Raw genomic sequence first — 21,179 nt, 5'->3', positions numbered from 1 at the left:
GTAAGGCTCATGAGAAGCACATGTACAGGGGCAGAAGCATCAGAATGAGGGGGGAGGGAGAGTGAGGGATCCATGTGGTTGAGGAGTGATGGCCTCCCCTCCCCTCACGCCTCATCCCACCACCATCTCCGTCTGACCCCAAGACCAGGGCATCTCTCTACCAGGACCACCAAAAGCCAACCAAGCGGCAGATATTCCCAGGGGTCTCTCCCAGCCTGGGAGATTATGCAGGACAGAGTGACAATGAGGACACCATGTGGCCCTAAGAAGCAACAGCAGTCTCTGACGATCCTGAATGTGGATGTGGGGTTAAACCAACTCCATTTTGGATTGTGATGCTCAAAAAAGTCAAGATTGGGACAAGCTTCAGAGAGAGATACAGACTTCCTAGAAATAAGGCATGTTGGCTCTTAAGCCGTTGCATGGGAAAATAAGACCTACGTCTTCACTTGCACTTGGAGTTTGGGAAGCTATTCATGCTGGTTCACGAAGGGTAGGGGTGTGGAGTCTGGGCAAGTTGCAAAGGGCAGTGAATGTCACTATGGAAAGTTCACCGTTTAAATTTTAATTTATTTTTTAACTTTGAATTTTGAAATAAATTCAGACATTTTAAAAAAGCTTCAGCAATAGTACACATAATCCCCATATACCTTCATCTGCCCTCCCCTAATATTAATATCTTATGCAACCACAGTACAATGATCTAAATCAGGGAATCCAAATTGACACATGCTAGGAATTAAGCTACAGACCTTATTCAAACTTGTCCAAGTGTTTTGTTCATGTTCCTTTTCTGATCCAGGACCCTGTGCAGGATCCCATATTGTATTTAGTTGTTGTGTCTCCCCCAGTTGAGACTGTTCTCAGGCTTTGTCTTTTCTGACCTTGGTATTTTTGAAGAGTATTGACTAGTTATTTTGTAGAACGTCCCCAAATTTGGATTTTTCTGAGGCCCCCTCATGTCTAAATTCAGTATCTTTCAGCAAAAGGACCACAGATGTGAATGAGGATGCCCTAGTTGGTACATCGGATCAGAACACACCTGATGTCATTATGTATCTCAGCCCAGTAAGTTTAACTTTGGTCACTTGATAAATTGGAACCTGCTGGCTTCACTGTAAAGTTACTGCTCTTCCCTCTGTAATTAGTAAGTATCTTGGAAGGAGATACATTGAGATTATGTGAATACCCTGTTTCTCATCATGCATTTTCCCCGTTCATTTTACCATCCTTTGGTTATTTTTGCCTGAAGCAATTATTTCCGTGGAGTGTGCCTGCGTTCCTTCCTTCTACCTTTGATAATTAGAATTCTACTGTAAGAATTCACTTTCCCTCCTCTTCAGTTTGTGTATTTAATGATCAACTAACGGATGCCGGTGTGGACTCCTGGGTATTGGTTTTACTCCATGTATTATAATCCATTTCTAGCATTGCTTTCATTGCTCAGCCTGTTTCAGATTTGGTCCCTGAGAGCTCCTTCACGCTGGTTCCTGTGTCCTTTCGACATGACCCTGTGGTTTTATTTAAAGCAATTGCTTACTTGTTGGCACCAAGATATTCTGGGCTCATCTTGTGCTTTTCCTACCCCAGCCTTGAACCAGCCACTCGCTGATGCTCTTGCATCCGATAACAAGTCATCACTAGTAGTGTGGAAGCCCTCTGAAAACACACCCTGTGCTATATGTTATAATATCTCCCTCTGCACCAGCATAGAGCCCAGGCTCTGATCATTTATTTGCTCAATAAATTACTGGTTATTGAGCGAAATAGAATTTGTCGCACCTCTTCCTTGGTCCGGCAAGAATGCACCAGCCCTTACCAGGCGCTAGGCCCTGTGATGGTTGTTAAGATAGAGGTTAACCAAGCCCAAATCCCCCTTCCAAGAGCTCAGAAGCAAGTGGGGAAACAGGAAGCCAGTATAGCCAGAGGACAGCACGTGCTCAAACAAGGCACCAAAGACCACAGAAATCACATCCCAAAGGAGACCCAAGCCACATGCAGAATTTACCAAAGAACGATCTAAATTTTAGGAGTTTAACAGCTCCTAAACCTCTCACTCATACCAAGGGTTAAGAGTTGGAGATAAGAGAGGACTTTTGAAGACAGCTTCTTGGGAGAAAGCTATGCTATGGGAGAAAGCTATGCTAAGTCCCAACCCCAGCCCTACCTCCAAGGGGAAGGGACACTATCTCCTAATCCAAGCCTGATGTCAGAGACTTCAAGGAATGGAGATTAAGAAAGGACTTGTAGAACCAGCTGCTGTGTTGTTAACCCCAGCCCCTACCAAGGGCGAGGGTTGGGGCTGGGGGGGTTGTCTATACTTCACCTTGAGCTTCAAGAAGGGGGCTATGGGGTTTCATCAGAAGCCAACAAAGCACTTAATACATATCCCCTAAATTGGGAGACATAAAGGGCTGGTGTCTGTTTCCTACCTGAGAAACACAAAGGGTGAGAGATGAGTGAGCCAGTCCCTGATAGACAAACCCTAGGAAACGTGGTGACAGTCGGGTTCTTTCTCTGCCGAAAAAGCATACAGGACAAAACATACAGGCATCTCCCACGGACCAGGTAGGGTTTTAGATCCTATCCTGCAGAGCCACTTAGAGACGCAATGGACCTCCACAGAAAGACCTAGAGGCACCCCTGGAAGTATAGCGGTCACGTAAAGAGTAAGCAACAGGAAGATGCATCACTCACATCAAAGGAACTATAGCTGAGAGGGCCTCAGAAATCAGATTAGGGTCTCTGAAGATGCGAAAACCCCACAAAAGTGCCCCCAAGAGAAAGACCCCCTTAAACCTCTTCAGGGACGGAAAGTGTGACATCACAGCCCTCAAGTTCCAGGCACACAGGCTGTGCGGCTCCCTCGTTACCTCTTCTTCCTCAGACCCCAACCATGCAGGGGTCAGGAGATGGTAGTAGAAGGATCAGGAGGGCTAGAAGGAAAAGCAAGAAGAGGGGAAAGAGACAAGACGACACCCACCCCGTCCCCGGATTTCCTGTCTGCACCAGGCTCAACATAGAAGCGTGGGTTTGATCGACCTTAATTCAGGTTGTGACCTTTTATTATCATGTGGGACTGGGATTCTGTTTTATAACTTAGAGTGACCACGAGAGTGTTTCTTCCCTACCTGGCCCAGAGGTCGACTGGCAGGGAAAGACCTAGCCCCACAGAACAGGGAGGCAAACATAAAGTTGCGTTAGGATCACAGCCCATGGTCTGTATGATTTATTTTTATTATTGAGCACAGTGACTTTATGAGGTAGGCGCTATCGTCCCTGGTTTACAGCTGAGGAGACTATTACTTTTTTTTTTTTTTAGAAGATGTTGGGGGTAGGAGTTTATTAATTAATTTATTTATTTTTGCTGTGTTGGGTCTTCGTTTCTGTGCGAGGGCTTTCTCTAGTTGCGGCAAGTGGGGGCCACTCTTCATCGCGGTGCGCGGGCCTCTCACTATCGCGGCCTCTCTTGTTGCGGAGCACAGGCTCCAGATGTGCAGGCTCAGTAGTTGTGGCTCACGGGCCCAGTTGCTCCGCGGCATGTGGGATCCTCCCAGACCAGGGCTCGAACCCGTGTCCCCTGCATTAGCAGGCGGATTCTCAGCCACTGCGCCACCAGGGAAGCCCCGATCTGTATGATTTAAACAAATCCTTCAAAGGATGCAGGAACAAAGCACCGTTAACAGCCCAAAAGGAGAACTTTAACAAACCATTAATTTCTGGGTGCCTCAGTGTCCTCGTCCAAAAGCAAAAAGAAAGGAAGAAATTAGGGTCCTAAGAGCCATCGGAAGATACCAAGGAGGAAGGGGCATCCATGCTCTGGGTGAGGCCTCTTACCTACATCACCTTATTTAATCTGTGCCTAAACACAGAGAAGTGTGGTTGGATGACAAATAAAGCTGGATAAAAGGAAACCATCTGTCTCGGAGGACGCCTCCACACCAGAAATCTTCACATGTGGCTCGGCTGATAGAAAAAGAGAAACAGCTTTCCAACGGTGACGACCTCCCCACGAGAACATGCCTCTCACAAAGGATCTCCTTCATCCCTTTCCAGAAGAGAAGAGGAAACATAAGAAGAAGCGCCTGGTGCAGAGCCCCAATTCCTATTTCATGGATGTGAAATGCCCAGGACGCTATAAAATCACCACCGTCTCTGGCCACGCACAGACAGTAGCTTTGTGTGTTGGCTGCTCTACCGTCCTCTGCCAGCCTACAGGAGGAAAAGCAAGGCTTACAGAAGGGGCTCCTTCAGACGGAAGCAGCGCTAAAAGCCCCTGGAATCAAGATGAACGGGAAACCATCCCAATAAACACATTTTGGATTTAAAAAAAAAAAAAAAGAAAAAGAGAAACAAAAACTCAAACCTCCTGGATTCAATCAGATTTCTCTCTCTCCATCTCCCTCTCTCCCCCTCTCTCTCTCCATCTCCCTCTCTCTCTCCCTCTCTCTCTCTCTCTCTCTCTCCCTCTCTCTCTCTCCCTCTCTCTCTCTCTCTCCCTCTCTCTCTCCCTCTCCATCTCCCTCTCTCTCTCCCTCTCTCCCTCTCTCTCTCTCCCTCTCTCTCTCCATCTCCCTCTCTCTCTCCCTTTCTCTCCCTCTCTCTCCATCTCCCTCTCTCTCTCCCTCTCTCTCCCTCTCTCCATCTCCCTCTCTCTCTCCCTCTCTCTCCCTCTCTCTCTCTCTCCCTCTCTCTCTCCCTCTCTCTCTCCCTCTCCCTCTCTCTCTCTCTCTCCATCTCCCTCTCTCTCTCCCTCTCTCTCCCTCTCTCTCTCTCCCTCTCTCTCTTCTTTCAGGAGCACTTTTCACCACCAGGCAATATTTTAAGTCCAGATATGTGCTTTTAAAGCTTTACAAAACGTGTGGTGGGAGCTTCCTTTTCCTGGCAGGTGGACTATTCCCAGGGCCCACAGTCCCCTGCAGCGGGCAGTTCCCTCTGGCCAGCGTCACCGGGGCGGGGAGACAGTGCTTTCGCCCATCCCCAGAACGCATTCCCTGAAAACCGAGCCAGCAAAAGGCTCCCGAGGAGCAGATGTTTCTGTTTAAGGCTGATAGGAACTGCAGGGACCACTTTTCTCCCCATCAGTTTTCAAGTGCAAGAGGCAGCTGTTTGCCAGGAACACAGACCTGGATTCTAATGAGGTTCGTGGCTGAGCCAGGCCTGCGAGAAGTGGGCCTGACCAATACCAGGATGAGGTTATTAACGAACCCACAGAAAGCTGGCAAAGGGCCATTTCAAAACAGTCTGGAGGAGAAATGTCTTGTTTCCTAAAATGGAGTTTGATATTTTTAAAAGCATAATCAATGGGAATTGTCGATTTGGTCTAATTTCTGCCAGGGATTATTGCTCAATTTAAAGAAAGAGCTGTCGATTTTTCAGGGTATTGGTTTTCCCCCAAGGTGCATGATGCAACAGTCACACACTACATCCCCAGAAACCTGACCTACAGGCTCCTTGTGAAGCTGGGCAGGTGGATTGGTGTCAGTCCGGCTAATGACCACCCCCAGGGTGGGTACCTGCTCCATTCTCTAATAACTTTGGAGAAACCAGGAGCTTTCACATCTCCACCTAGGAGAGAACGCTCCTTCCGATGAAGCGTTTCCCATACTGATTTCATCCACAGCGTCAGCATCTGCTTTGCAGACACCCTGCTCTGTTCAAATAACCAAATGTGACTTTGCTAATACAGATTCTCATTCATGGGAGTTTCTGCTATGACCATTTTGGGAGCAAGAGACAAATGTTTAAGGACAAGTTTCTGATGTGGTTTTGGAGTGGAAAAATGAAAATTGAAAAAATTCCTAGGCACTGACTTCAATTTTTCTGCAAACTGGAAAACGGCTGCAATTATTCTTTAAATAGAAAGTTATAGAAACAAACCTTTTCATTTTACAATGAAAACCCCACAGACTTAGAATAAAGTCCATCTGGAGAAAAAAAGACATTAATTTAAAGTCACTGTAAAATAGAACAGCTTAATATCAGAACCTCTCCTGTGCACACGTTTAGATAAGGGAGAGAGAATATCCCTGAGAAAATAAGGGGCATTGCGTTTATTGAGTGATTAATATGGATCAGGAGTTTTCATATATATTATCCCACTTTTTCTGCACCACAGTTTTAAGAGATTGATACTATTATGCAAATTTTGCCGATGTGAAACTGAGGCTCAGAGAGGTGAAGTAATTTGCCTAAGATAACACAGTTAATAAATAGTTAAGTTCAGGGTTTTTTTTAAATTAAATATTTGTTTCTAAACCTGCATACATGAGTGAACGCTGTATATGAAAAACACTGAAACTTACTGAGAAGTCACCCACGATACCCGAAGATAACTACCTTTCCTTCTACGTATACTCGTGTGCACACACACACACTCATATACACACTTAAATGGAATCATACACACTATTACACATCTGCTTTTTCCCTTTCTAATGTGTTCTAATGTATTCTAATCATGATTCCCTGTGTTCCACACTATTTTTCATTGTCCCATAATTCTCCATTGCATTGCTGTACCAAATTCTATTTAACCATTGGATAATTAGGTTGTTTCTAATTTCTTTCTATTATGAACAATGATGTAATGAATATCCTTGCAAATAAATCTTTGCCTGCATCCAGAATTGTTCTTTAGGGTAAATTCCTACAGATGGAATTTCTGACTCAAAAAATAAGAATATTTTTAGGCATATATATATATATATACACAAATATATATACACACACATATATATACACATATACACACACACACACATATATACTTATATATACACGCACACGTATATATAGTAAAATATTGTAAAATCACACTCCAAAAAGGTTGTACTAGGTTAAATCAGTGTACGCAAATGCCTCTTTCCTCAAACTCTAACACTGGCATTGTCTTTTTCAAAAATGCCAATTTTTGAAAATTGTAAAAGTGCAAAAAATGACCTCCTGTCTAAACTTTTATTTCCTTAGTCAGTAGTGATAATGACCTGTTTTCCTATTTCCCTACCATTTGCATTTCTTCTTTTGTGAATTGTTATGGTTTTTTTGCCCATTTTATAACCAGGGCAATCATTCTTTATTTTAGTGATTTGTTAACACTCAATATATTAAGTTGATCACACCTTTTTCTGTAATATATGTTGCAGATAGATGCCCCAGCTCATATTAAGCTCTTTTTCTAGCTTATGGTGGTAATTTGCCAAACTAAAACTTTAAAATTTTAGATTGTCAAATGCACCAATCAATCTTTAAAATTCCGCCTTTGACCGGAACTAAAAAATCAACATATATATTATTCTAACATTCTTATGAGTTTTTAAAATAACGCCTTTAAGGCATCCTGAAGTCTAATTTCCAAACTGTTAATAATTCATGGACTAAAATCATTCCCTTCACTTTACTGTACACTCAGTTGTTACATATACTGAGCCTGTCATGCACTTCATACTCTGCTCCTTTGATTGACTTGGCTTCAAGCCAGGGCCACCTGCTTGAATCATCATAGGTTTGCAATGGGCTTTCAAATCCAGTCACTGGAAGCTACTGCTTTCTGACCACAGAGCCTGTGTTTTTCCACAGTAACCCATCTGGGGGATCAAGGAGGGAATCGTCACCATGCTGAGAAAAGCTCTTACAGAAACACAGCTCTGCTTTCCACTTGTCACCAGAGCTGGTCTTGCCAAGGAAAGTGAAATGAACAGAAGACTGGACTGTGGATGCCGGGTTGAGACTATGTTTATGGAGAGTCAAAAGATTCATCTCATCTTAAAAACATGAATGGATGCTAACGGAGGGCTACTATGTGCTGAGAGTCGTGCTAGGCTCTGGGGAAATGGAGATGAATAAGATGCGATACTTGGCTTCAAGAAGGTCACAGAGTAAGTACGTATAGGAAATCAGACACCCTGACTGCATCTCGTGGCTGAGTCTCCCCAGCGTCTCTTCGCTGGGGCCACCAGCCCCGAGCTCAGGATTCTTTCTGCCCTGACTTCTGAGGGGGCAGGAATTACCCAAGCAGTCCATCTTCCCTTCCTCCAGTGACTATGCTGCTAAATCAGTTCCCTACTTTCCACTAAGTGCTAAAGGATTTTAGTTTGTGTTCTAATTGTTAACGTGGATCAAACACAACAAATTAAAAACACAATTGCAAACCCAAACTTAAAATTTTTTGAAATCAATAAGTCAAGTTCCCTCTGAGACTTCCCCAGGGAAAAACAGTGCCCCTTCCCTGAAGGCTGAAGCTCTGAATAATGCTGACCTTTCCTGAAGTCAAAGTTCACCACTGCCAACCCTGCCATGGCAAGATCCAGGCTCCTGCAGATGAGGACCTCCAGGTCACTCCCACTTCGTGTGGTTCAAGCTCTAGGTTTCTTCTTCCATCTTTGTATAGATGTCATTAGTTCACCGAACCAACCCCCTATGCTTCTGGCTTTTTCCCAAGTCACCTTCTTTGATGGATCTATGGGCAACCACCTGACCCAATTCTGTTGTTGATGAAGAAGCCTCCAAGAAAGCTTATTTTAAAAGTCTGACTCTTGGACTCAGACTGGACTGCCCCTTTGACTCTTTGCAACTTCTTCCTCCTGCTCTTCCATGGATGTAATGGCTGGGATGGCAGCAGCCATTCTGTGATCATGAGGCAACAAGCATGAATACAAAAAAGAAAAAAAAACCCTGCATATTAAGAAGAGTGGAGCAGAAGAATGAGAGCGTGGGTTCACGATGTCACCATTGAGCCATCATATCATTCCTGGGCCACCTACCCCAGACTTCTGAGTGAGAAATATAAACACTCATTTATTTAAGCTACTGTTAATACGATTTTTGTTATCTGCATAGCCAAACCCATTCCTAGTGTGATCCTCATTCTGGGTTCTCATTTCAGTAACATAACTAGTCTCTCAGTGCATCTTTTTTTTTTTTTTTTTGAGGTAAAATCATCATGGCATAAAATTAACCATTAACTGTTTTAAATGGCATAATTCAATGTTGTTTAGTACATTCATAACATTGTACTACCATCATTTCTATATAGTTCGAAGACAAAAAAAAAACAAAGCAACCAAACTCCATACCCATCAGCAGTCACTTCTTACTCCTCTCTCCCTCCAGCCCCTGGAAACCACTAATCTACTTTCTGTCTCTATAGATTTACCTCTTCTGGACATTTGATACAAATAGAATCGTATAATATGTGTCCTTTTGCATCTAGCTTCTTTCATTAAGCATAATGTTTTCAAGGTTCATCTGTGTTGTAGCATGTGTCAGGGCTTCACTTCTTTTCATGGCTAAATAGTACTCCATTGCATGAATATACCACATTGCATTATCCATTCATCCATTGATAGACACTTGGGTCGTCTTCACCTTTTGGTTATTTGCTGCCATTCATGTACAAGTTTTTGTTTGAACATCTGTTTTCAGTTATTCTGAGTATTTACTAGGAGTGGAATTGCTGAGTCATGTGATCATTCCATGTCTAACCTTTTTTTTTAATCTAAATTCTTTTATATATTTTATTGATGTGGACCATTTTTAGAGTCTTTATTGAATTTGTTAACAACATTGCTTCTGTTTTATGTTTTGGTTTTTTGGCCGTGAGGCATGTGGGATCTTAGCTCCACGACCAGGGATCGAACTCGCACCCCCTGCATTGGAAGGCGAAGTCTTAACCACTGGACCACCAGGGAAGTCCCACATGTCTAACTTTTTGAGGAGACATAACCTAACATAGCTCTTTTCCTTAGAATCCTGGAGGATGCCCCCTGAAGGTCAAACCGAGACCAGAGTTCTGCTCCCCAGAGACCAGTCTGCCCAAGGCTATGCATGCTGTCCAATTGGAGATATTCCCCCATCACCATGTTTCCTCTACAAATGGTCCACCCAGTACTTCAGCTTCAGCCCTGGTCTAACCACAGGCCACTCTCTTGACCAGTGGCCCTATTACTCTGGAACCCAGTGTCCGCTGGACTAGACTGCCTACCCAACCCCAGGTATTGGAAAGAGAGCACTTCAGGCATGAGAGAAGAATGAGGTGGATGAACGCTCTCAGCTCTCCTGGGTAAGCGGACTCTGGTGGAGGTTTCCGGGGTTAGAGTGAGGGCTGGAGAGGGCAGGACTGGACAAAGGGGAGCAAGGGAGGTGAAAGACAGGTCCAGGGAAAAGCTGAGACACAGAGGAGAGAATTATGTGTCAGACACCGGACAGATTCCCCAAATGCTGAGATATCTTAGGGTGTCTGAGGGTCCCAGAGTGGGGTCTATAGCACTCAGACAGCAAGCCTTTGTCATGCCCCAAAATGTAAGTCTGGACCTGAGACGATTCTGCAATCCTCCACGGGCACCCACTCCTTACTAAATCGTGTTATAGTCTCTAAAAGAGTCCAAATCCCAGTCAATCTTTTCAGTGAAAGGTCCACATAAGAGCGGTAATATGTTTCTGCTGTGAGTGGATATATCCCTGCATTTTTCATATTACAGAGACAAGAGTTTCGGGCATAGATCTTTGCTTTATGTAATCCGTAAGTGCTAGGAAAGAGTGTCAAATTTTAGAAAAGATTACACACATTTGTGTATTAACTCAAAATGGTGAAAAATGAAGAACTCAAAATTTCATCTTCTCTGTTTCCAAGGATACTAGCAGTTTCGTATCACCGCATTCTACTACTCTTTAAGTAAGAGAAATACACACACTTCCCCCTCCCCCATAAAGAAATAAAGCTCATCACTCATAGGGAAGGGGGGGTTGGAGCCGTGTTCTCTATTTCACGGAGTAACAGAATCACAGACGAGAAGGGTCCTGGGAGGCCACCTGGTCCTATCAACCCATTTTGCAAATGGGGAAGCCGGCCCCTGTAATGTTAGGTAACATCAAGGGCATACGCAGGTCGGCAGCTGAGCAAAGGCAACACAACAGCTTGGGTCTTTCCCATCATACTGCCTCCCTTCTTACAGTTCAAGACGAAATTCCAAACAAAGCTAGGAATTCACCATTGCACGGCAGCAAACCAGCGGCCCCTGATTTCGCCGTTGTTCACGGTACAACTGCCAAAACAGTGTGACAGCTCCAGACACAGAGTTCGTGTTCCAAATCATGCCTTCCCATTAGAGCTCTGATTTTCTTCCTCCCGGTGTAATTACCCATCTTATTCAGAGATGTCAAACCGTGGGTGCCTGTGAGGCTAAAAGACAGGCCACTCCCAGGAGTCTGAAGCTCTAGGTTGATGGGTTGAGACTGTCATCACGTACAAATGAGAGCTACTATTTTGAGAGCACTGACCTCCTATCCGGCACAGACACAAACTGATTCCTGTAAATCACTGCAAAACACTAGAAGTGGCTGTGATCGTTATCCACACTCTTCATCTGACAAAACGAGGCACAGAGGCAAACGCTTGTCCGAGGCTGTATAATGAATAAGCAAAGAGCTGGGACCCCTATGCGAGGCATTTGCCCCCTGGCTGAAACACAAGGGAGTGGGGTAGGGCCACTTGCTGATTTGTCCACTTCCCATACATAGTTTCCATGACAACAGAGCTGTTTCACCAAGGTCAGACACACACTTCACAACCCTGAGGGGTCCTTTGACTTAGGACTTTTTAAAGAAGAGAGAAAGTTTGACTGAGAAGGGTTGAACCCACGTGTGGAATGGAAACTACATTTAATGCTAAGTTAAAGGCAGAATCACACTGAAACCAAGCTAAAGATGGGAGCACAAGTCTCCAGATTAATCTTCCCCTCCCTCCTCTCCCCTTTCCAGTTCTCAAGTGCCTGGTTTAGTGGAAGGAAGAGTCAGACAAACCTAGACTTAAATTCAGCCCCAGCTACAAAGATATGGAGCATGGTAGCCTGACAATCATTTCCAATCCATCTCTCCAGCGAGAAGACATGGCGACCCCCAGCTAATTGGGGATGCGAGAGTCACCTTTTTACTCCCTTGCCTCTTTCATTGTGTCGCCCGCATCTGTGTCTCCTTTATAAGATGTCCCATGCTTTCCTTGTTCCAAGCCGGTGCAGGCTAGGAGCCCCTCTCTTCATCTAGGGGTTTGTGACGCTTTGCAGAATCACCTTACCTCTATGCTTATTTGCAGGCTCAAAAGGCACCTTGAGTACTGACTCTTTACCCAAAGCGTAGCTAAGGAAACTGCTTCTGCCCAAGGCAGCCTGTGACGTGGCCTCCACTGATGACTGTTTCTACAAGAGTGGCTTTGCTCTGGGTGTGGAGCACTGCACTGCTGCCTTCCTTCCGCAGCTCCGTGCTCTGTCCCTGCGTGCCAGAGGGTGTTTCCACTGGATATCCCGATGTGGTCATGTTTAACATCTCTACCGCCACGCACTCCTCACCCTATGAGCCCTGGAGGTGTAAATATTGAAGGACTTCGTGCCCCTACTCTGGCTGTCGTGTAGCATGGGCGTACACACTTGCATTCGTGTATGGAAAGGCTCTCTTAGCTTCTGTGGTTGACAGCCCGTGGGAGCCTACACAGCCTTTCTCTGGATGTGTCTGCAGAGACAAATACAGTTTTCATATGCCATGCAAGTGTTGCAGTGAAGAAACGGTGACCGGGCAGAGGAACTCAAATGAATGGTTTGGGACGTGGTCCCTCTGTGTGCCGACAATAATGGGTCAGATATCCTGCCTGAGGCTCTGTAAGTACAGTGGAGGTATTGCAAGTGCAATTCCTGGTTATTATTGTTTCCATTTACAGACATTTAAGTATTAAGGAAATGCACACCTGCAATTCCATTTCCCCCTGGAAGGACAGACGGTTACCATCCTTGCCCTTTGTATCACCCCTCCCTCCCCCACGTCACCACTCTCTCCCTCTCTGCAATATCTTTCTCTTTCAGAATATTAACATGCTCTCTATTTCTTAAATATAAATAATCCCTCCCTAATCTTCAGTAACTGTTAAATTTAACTAACATGGAACCATCTAGACTCAGTAAAATGGGGGCAGAACCAAGCTTCACACATTCTCCCATGGTTGGGCTCTTCAAGCCCACTCCCTAGAGTAGCACTTTCCAATAAGGTTTTCTGTGGTGGTGGAAATGTTCTAGGTCTACACTGCTCAGTAGCGTAGACACCAGCCATGGGTGGCCATTGAGCACTTGAAATGTGGCTCATGTGACCAAGGAACTGAGTTTTTTCTTTTATTTAATTTTCACTAATTTAAATGGAAATAGCCCCATGTGGCTGGTGGCTACCGCATTAGTTGGTCCCTGCCATCCCTGGATCTCACTGCAGTACTCTGCCGTCGCCTTCCAAGTCACTTTCAGTGAGAGGAAGTCTCATCTCAGTATTGAAACCGTCTTGCCTGGTGTAATAATCACATTATTACAGTCAAGTCTAGGCTAATAACAATACTTCATACTTTGATCCACTTAGAACCCCTCCTCTCTGCCCACCAGGCTAGCTTTCTGGAGTGTATGGTGTGTGTTTGGCGTGGTGGGGAGGGGTAGTCTCTTACTTCTTCATTCCACCCCCTCCTCTATTCCCCAGCTGCACTTCCCTCCAGGGTCAGAGCAGGGGATAGAGGAGAGGGGAAGTATAGACAGGATCCCATGGGTCCCTGCAGAGGTGGTCCAGTCCCAGGGCCCTCTGGTTGGGGGGACCCACAGGTGTGACCCTCCCTCTTCTAGGACATATTTGTGGAGGTTTTGCACATCCCCAGTGGGGTTCTCTTGCTGTACTTTCTCGACCTGGGCAATGCCTCACCTCCTCGGTGGACCACTTAGTTCAGTGCCCACCTCTCATGCAGGCCTCTTAAGACTCCTTTTTAGACAACCCCAGGTGGGCTGTATTCCTCTGAGCCTATAGCTGAACCCCAGAAGCGCAGCCCTCAGTGGAGAAGCAGCTTGCTTTCAAGGTCTCCCAGCTTCTACCCTTGTCCCTGGCAATCTATTCTCAACTCAGCAAACCTAAGGATCCCATTAAATGTAAGTCACATAAGGCCACCCCTCTGCGCCATACTCCCTGCTGGTTGAAAGCAGAACCCTCAGAGCGGCCCAAATTCTGGTTCTCAATCTTGGCTGCACAGAAATGGGATCTCCTAGGAGACCTTTAAAATACTGATTCCTGGATCCCATCCCCAGGGATTCAGATTTGCTGGGATTCTGGTATGAGGTGGGGTCTCAGCATCAGGATTTTTAAAACTCCCCAGGTGGTTTTAATGCACATCCAAGGTTAAGAACCACTGGTCTGCCTACACAGCCTGGACCCTGTCTCCTCTCTGTCCTCATCCCCCACTGCTCTTCCCTGCATCCTCTCTGCTCCATCCACAAGGGCCTCCTTGCTGTTCTCAATCACCCTGGGCTTGCTGCAGCCCCAGGGCCTTTGCACCTGCTATCCACTCTGCCTGGAATGCTCCTCCCTTACCTCCTTCAGGTCCTTACTGAAATGTCCCCGTTTCAGTGACATGTTATTAAAAAACGGAGCCCCCCCCCCCATGCATCTACTAACACCTGCCTTTTCTCTGCTTTCCTTTCCCCATTGTAACTAACACAATTTAGTATACAATATATTTTGCTTGTTTATTATTGCCCTCCATTAGAACTCAAGCTCTGCCAGGTGAAGGATTTTTGTCTATTTTGCTCACAGCTGTAGTCCCTGGACCTAGAACAGTGATGACACATGATAGGTGCTGCATAAAGTTTTCTCAGATGAATGACAGAGAGTCTTTCATATTCATGATAGAATCGTCAAAGTGAATGAATGAATTAATGAATACAGACTGGGCCTGGCCTGAGCTTGTCAGAGACTGTCTTGGACGTGAGGAGATGCTAGAGGGAAAGAGCAGCCCCACTGTGAGTCTCTGGAGAGTCCAGGAGAGTTCTGATCCCCGTCCATCTTCCATCCCAACAGACGAGTACTTCAGGCAACATCCCAGGCAGCAGCTGGTCAGCCTTCAGCCAGTGAGTCTCGTTAAGTCCTGGCTGTGGTCCACACCACGTGGCCTCTCGTGCCCCTGAGAGACATCCTTCAACTGGCCCAAGACCACGGGAAGGAAGTAGGAGGATCCGGATTTGAAGCGGGCTCCTGCCTCTGTCCTTTCCAAACACTGTGCCATTTGCTTGCGCTCTGGCAGCTCAAGGACCTGCTTTATTATGATTGTCACATGTGCTGCTCCTGGTTTATTTCACATCTCCCACCACAAGAGAATGAGATCAGCCTTAGTACTCACAATTGCCATGACTCTTGGGAACCTGTTTGTACTGAAACAGTATAGATCCTCTCGCAACACTGGGATTTAGTGCCGGTCACAGCATCACTCACGACACTGCATCCATCCTCCACGGGGCTGCCCGTGAACACTGCTTCCCATGACTCTTTCAAATGTGGTTCTGTACTTTGCTGAAGGATCACAAATATGAGTGTTGCCCAGAGGATGCAGGGAGATGTGAGCAATGATTCTTTTCTGGTCATGTTAAGTGCACTGTTCTGAATTTTTTTTCCAGCCTTTTTGAGGTAGAATTGACAATAGGGATCAGATATATTTAAGGTGTACATCACCATATTTTGTATACATCATGAAAGGTTCACACAATCAAGCTCATTAACATGTCTGTCACCTCACATAGTTACCATTGTCTTTCTTTGTTCTTTTTTTAATGATAAGAACACTTAAAATCTACCATCTTAGCAAATTTCAAATACATAATATAGTGTCGTTAACTATAGTCCCCATGCTGTATGTTAGATTTCCAAAGTTTCTTTATCTTCCGTAACTAAACTTTGTACCCTTTGACCAACATCTTCCCATTTCCCCCTCCCCACCCTAGCAGCCACCATTCTACTCGCTGCTTCTATGAGTTTGACTATTTTTAATTTCACACATAAGTGAGGTCATGCAATATTTATCTCTCTGGCTTATTTCACTTAGCACATGTCCTCCAGATTCATCCATATTGTCACAAATGGCAAGATTTCCTTCCTTTTTAAGGCTGAATAATATTCTATCATTCCATTATGTGATATTCATATATATGTATATATGTGTATATATGTATGTATGTATATATATATATATACACACACACACACACATTTGACCCTTGAACAACACAGGTTTGAAACGTGCAGGTCCACTTATACACAGACTTTTTTCCAATGGTAAATACTATAGTGCCACACGATCCACAGTTGGTTGAATCCACAGACATGGAACCACAGACACAGAGGACCAACTATGAATTATACGTGAATTTCCAACTACATGGAGGGTCAGCGCCCCTAACTCCCAAGCTGTCCAAGGGTCAACTGTGTGTGTGTATCTGTGTGTGTATATGTCACATTTTCTTTATCCATTTATCAGAAATTTAAGTTGTTTCCATATCTCGGCTGTTGTGAATAATGCTGCAGTGAACATGGGTGTGCATATATCTCTTCAAGATCTAGATTTCATTTCCTTTGGCTGTATACCCAGAAATAGGATTGCTGGATAATACAAAAATCAACTCAAAATGGATAAAAGACTTAACTGTAAGACCTGAAACTGTACAACTACAAGAAAACATAGAGGAAAAGCTTCTTGACATTGATCTTGACAATGATCATTTGGATATGACAACAGAAGCACAGGCAACAAAAGCAAAAATAGATAAACAGATTGCATCAAACTAAAAAGCTTCCACACGGTAAAGAAAACAACCAACAGAGTGAAAGGCAGCCTACAAAATTGGAGAAAATATTTGAAAACCGTATCTGATAATGGGTTAATATTCAAAATATATAAGGAACTCATACAATTTCACCCTTCACTGATGGGGGCCATGCACTTTCCTGCCAGCCCCTCAGCCTGTACCCTAGCAGAACTCTCAACTCTTGTAGCTCTTTTCCCTGGGGTCTCTTTGCCCAGGCAGGTGGTCCTCTTACCTGAGGTCCTTTCAAGACGACACCAGCCCAGCTATACTCCCCAAGTCTACTCAGCTCGTGGGGAACACGGACCCTTGCCCAGCAGCTGGTGGACGGGCAGCTTGCCCCAACTTGAGCCTTTCCTCCTCACTACACTTTCCACTTCCTCTTAGTAAGTTGCCCCACACCTTACACTTAGTAAGTTTCCCCACACCCTGCTGCTCTGTTCTTGAAGCAGCATAAGCCCTCAGCCAGATCATCAGGTGGTAGTCTCCCCATCTGGCAAGTACCCCACTCCCCACATGGGGGTATCCTAGGTTATCCCTCAGATGACTTAAGTTTAAGTATGGGGATGAGAGGAGCACACCCCATAACAACAGAGCACTGTTCTCCAAGACTGGTGATATGGCCTCAGAGTCCCAGGACCACTCTTGGGCCACCTGCTCACTGGTCCTGCAGAAGTGGCTCTAGCACCTCTATTTGGAGATGTTGTTTGAGGTCCGAATGGACTCCCCCAGACTTTTAATAATTGCTGACCCTTATAAGCGCCTACTAAGTGAATGTACCGTGCAGTCCCATCAATTGGGTGTCATTGCTGCCAACTCCTTCACAGATGAAGACATGGAGTCTTCGAGACGCCACAGAATGTTCCCAAGGGTTACACAGATGATAAGAATTGAAACTTCAGTCCATACTGGGCAGTTGGACCCCAGCATCTGTGCTCTCAAACCACTGCCCTTAGCCTCCTGAACTAGGTACCCTGTGTCCCACAGAAGTCAAATAATTAATTGTATTAGTAAATGGTTTAATGTCTATCTTTCCTTCCTTCCCCTTAAGGTCAAGGGCCTCTGATTCACTGCTGAATTTTTAATGTTTAATAGTCAACTGTTTATATAGTGAGGGCTCAGTAAGTAGCTATTCAATGAATGACTGTACTCGAAGACAAATGGGAGAGAAGCTGGTTATGCCTAAGACCCCCAGAGATAAAGGAGCTGAGTACCCCAGCCATAAGGATTTATAGCCTGAGTCAAGTGGACACAATACCAAAAAAAGAGGAAGTTCAGGAGAATGAAACACAAAGGCCCCTGTCTTTCAGATGGCATCAACTAGGCTCATTAGCTCTGGGAGCTAAGGATTGCAGCCTCAGTCCCCAGTTCTGTTTTCCTGTTGGGGACCTGTGAGCTCCTGGGGTAGTCAGGCGGGTCCCTGGCCAGGCAAGTGGAGTCATGGTGTCAGGGTATTGAGAGGGCCTTTGGAAGTGTAGGAAGAGACACGGCTCGTGAGGAATGGGGTTTTGTCCCCTTTGTTCTTCCTGCTTCTTTCCCAGAAAGGTAGTGCTTTTCCAGCGTCTCAGAATATGTCTTTCATAGGAAAACAATCTGTCTGATAATGTGCTACTTTTATTGGAAAATATCACCGCTAAAGGCAACAGCAGCAACCTAATATGTTTTTTATGAATATAGTTGAAAACTAGAAAGTCAATGCCAAGTCAATCCCGTCTGTGAACCTGAAGATGTTGCCGTGTAGTTCGCAAATCAGTGAGAAAGTAGCAGTTTAGAAGGTGAATACACAGAGACTGTCGTCCTTGCTAAAACTCAGGGGCTCTGGCTAATCTGAGACGTGCCACTGTCTGCTGGATGCGCCACATGCCTCCCCTTTATTTCCAGTGAGGTGTTTGGCTCCCCTCTCAGATTGCAACAGGCTTCCTGTGCTGCTGCAAGAAAATAATCACAGGCTTGCTCCACGGCTCACGGCCTGATGGCAGCAAATGCCTCCTTTTACTTTCCCCATTGTCGCCGTGGCTTCTTCTAAGGAAAATCGTGTTCAGTCGCTATGTCTCACTTATGTCAGGACTCATAATAAGGAATTATCACCCAGTTCTTCCCTTAGGTCTGCTATAAACTTGGTCTTGGGATCACAAAGGTCAACCAAGTTGTCCCCAGCGTTAGACATGCTCACAAAAGTTGCAATGTCACTCAAGATGAGCTGTAATAACCACTTTGACACAGTGTTGCGGGAACACGGGAGAGTTAAGGAACTAACTCTGCCTTGAGGAAAACAGAGAAGGCTCCCTGTAGGAGGTGTCATCTGAGCAGTGTCCTGCCATAGACAAGGTCAGGAAAGTGCGTCCAAGGAAGAGGAAACAGCTGAGGCGAAGGCACAGAGGCACAACAGCATGGGATTTATCAGAGAAGACGCAAGTGGTTCCTGTGTGGCTAGATCATAAAGAAATGGAAAAGGATAGATATAGATTTTTAAGGGGTGGGCATGTCATGTGACTGAGTAACATTGGTCACATAGGTGGTTACCAATTTGCCTACATGTCAGACTAGCCGTGAATCTGATTCTTATTAGAATCACACTGTTACACATTCATAACATCTTTAGGGCTGAGTCTTGATAGAATCAGAATAACCCGTGCATTTTACAGATTAAGAAATTTAGGAACAGAGAGGGTAAGTGCCTTGCCAAGAAGTCACACAGCAATTTAGGATGGTGCCAAAGACCTTGAGTTGGTGTCTATCAACTCAAGGTTCATATAGGAGGAACACGTGTAGGTTCTAGGGGTGACATCACCAATTACGAGTGTGTTGTTAGACATGAAAGTTCTGCTCCCAAATATAAACTGTGGTATGATTTTGAGTGGTTCTTATTACATTTTTATATTTTTCTCTATTTGCCAAGAAGTTCTACCATGAATATGCATTACTTCTGCAATCAAAAAAGTACATACTGGTAAGGGGAAAAACTAAGTCATTTTAGTGCTTTAGACACTAAGAGGCTTTGGCTGTGGCTCACAGCAGACCTGCCCTAAAATGGATTTCACGTAACAGGGACGAGCATTCAGAAGAGGTTCCCGCTAAGTGGGAAGAGGTGCCAGGAAGGCGAGTTTTCGTGCACGTATTTATGTCCACTTGAATCTTTGCTACTTTACAGTATAAGATACATTCTTCGGCTTCTAGGTGACTTCTTTCTAAAATAAGATGCATTGCTGGCTCTTAACATAAAATGTGTGTATAGTTCTTTAAGAGAGTAGAAAACAGTGGTTGTGACTGTATTCACCAGAGACAATTTGGTAATAGCTCTCAGAAAACTTAAAAAGTCCCATCTGGGTATTTATGCTATTGAAATAATCAGAGATGTGCATAGAAGTTGTGTGTAGGTCACACAGAGCATTGTGCCTGGAGACCCGATTTTGGTGAAAGGAATAAAGAAGGAAGGGAAGGGGGAGGGAAAGTAAAAGATTAGAAATTGCCTAAAATAGCTAAATGTCTAATAATCAGAGGTTGGTGAAGCTAACATACATAAATATCCTGTTATAGATTATTTGTGTCTATGCATACAATATAATGAAAGCAGAATGTAAATACTCTGTGAATTTTGTTTTCAAGAATGTCTATGTGTATGTTCATGTGCTCAGACACAGGACCAGAGCACCGTACTGGCCTGGTGATTTCTGGGTACTGGAATCACAGGTGACCTTCATTTCCTCCCTCATATTTCCGTATTGCCAAAGTTTCTGCAACCAACGCCCTTCTTCTACCATCAGAACATTCACAAAATGTACTCTGAAAGAGCATTGTCTGGACTGGTTTAAAAAATGTCAACAAAAATAAAATTAACCTTTTCTGTGTGTGCCTACAATGGGCTAGGCACTGTGCTATGTGCTGGGGTTGCAGGGAAGGGTCAGATATTGTCCCTAAGTCCTTGACCCCAGAGTCCAGTGGAGGAGAAAATTTAGACAGATAAATACACTGCAACATGATTAAGTATTGCATAGGACAATAAACAAGAGGGCTTCGGGAAAGCAAAGGGAAAAGCACTCGCTCCTCCCTGGGGGAGGGTGCGGGGGTGGGGTGGGATGAGTGAAAGCATCGAAAAGGAAGGCATTTTTGAGCTGGGCTCTGAGGGGATATTTGAGCTGGGCTCTGACAAAGGAAGAGGAGTTCGTTAGGAGAGCAAGGCATTCCTCATAGCCAGAGCAGCATGAACAAGGGGAGAAGAGCAAAGTAGGATCAGTTTTGGGGAACAGGGAGGAGTACAATGGGGCAAAGTCCTGGATGGCCACTAACAATTCTGGACTCCATCCTGTGGGCAAAGGGGAGCCCATGGCAGATTTTAGGAAGATCACTTCAGTAGCAATTTTGAAGACAGCTTCCACCAGACTCCACTGGAGAACACTTATTTAGCCAAATCATTTTTTAACAGTTAGTTGTCTTTGGTGTTCTTTTTTTCTTTTTCCTTTAGGATGATGAGATTATGGGTCATTTCCTTATTTTCCTATTCTCCCCTTTTTATATATGTTACCCTGTTGCTAAATTAGTTTC

At 44.8% G+C, this 21,179-nt stretch overlaps 1 long non-coding RNA gene and 1 pseudogene across 2 annotated transcripts in view; one reads left to right on the top strand and one right to left on the bottom strand.

The window, feature by feature from the left end:
- The window catches only part of LOC115861286 (uncharacterized), a 591,507-nt gene that overhangs the window by 337,292 nt on the left and 233,036 nt on the right, over window positions 1-21,179 (bottom strand). The gene's annotated exons all lie outside the window — the stretch shown is intronic.
- Window positions 4,020-4,270, top strand: LOC115861377 (small ribosomal subunit protein eS27-like; annotated as a pseudogene).

Source organism: Globicephala melas, chromosome 15, assembly GCF_963455315.2.
Source record: "Globicephala melas chromosome 15, mGloMel1.2, whole genome shotgun sequence".
Taxonomy (NCBI): Eukaryota; Metazoa; Chordata; class Mammalia; order Artiodactyla; family Delphinidae; genus Globicephala; species Globicephala melas.
Note: the sequence above shows the minus strand (reverse complement) of the source record. Positions and strands in the feature narration are given on the sequence as shown.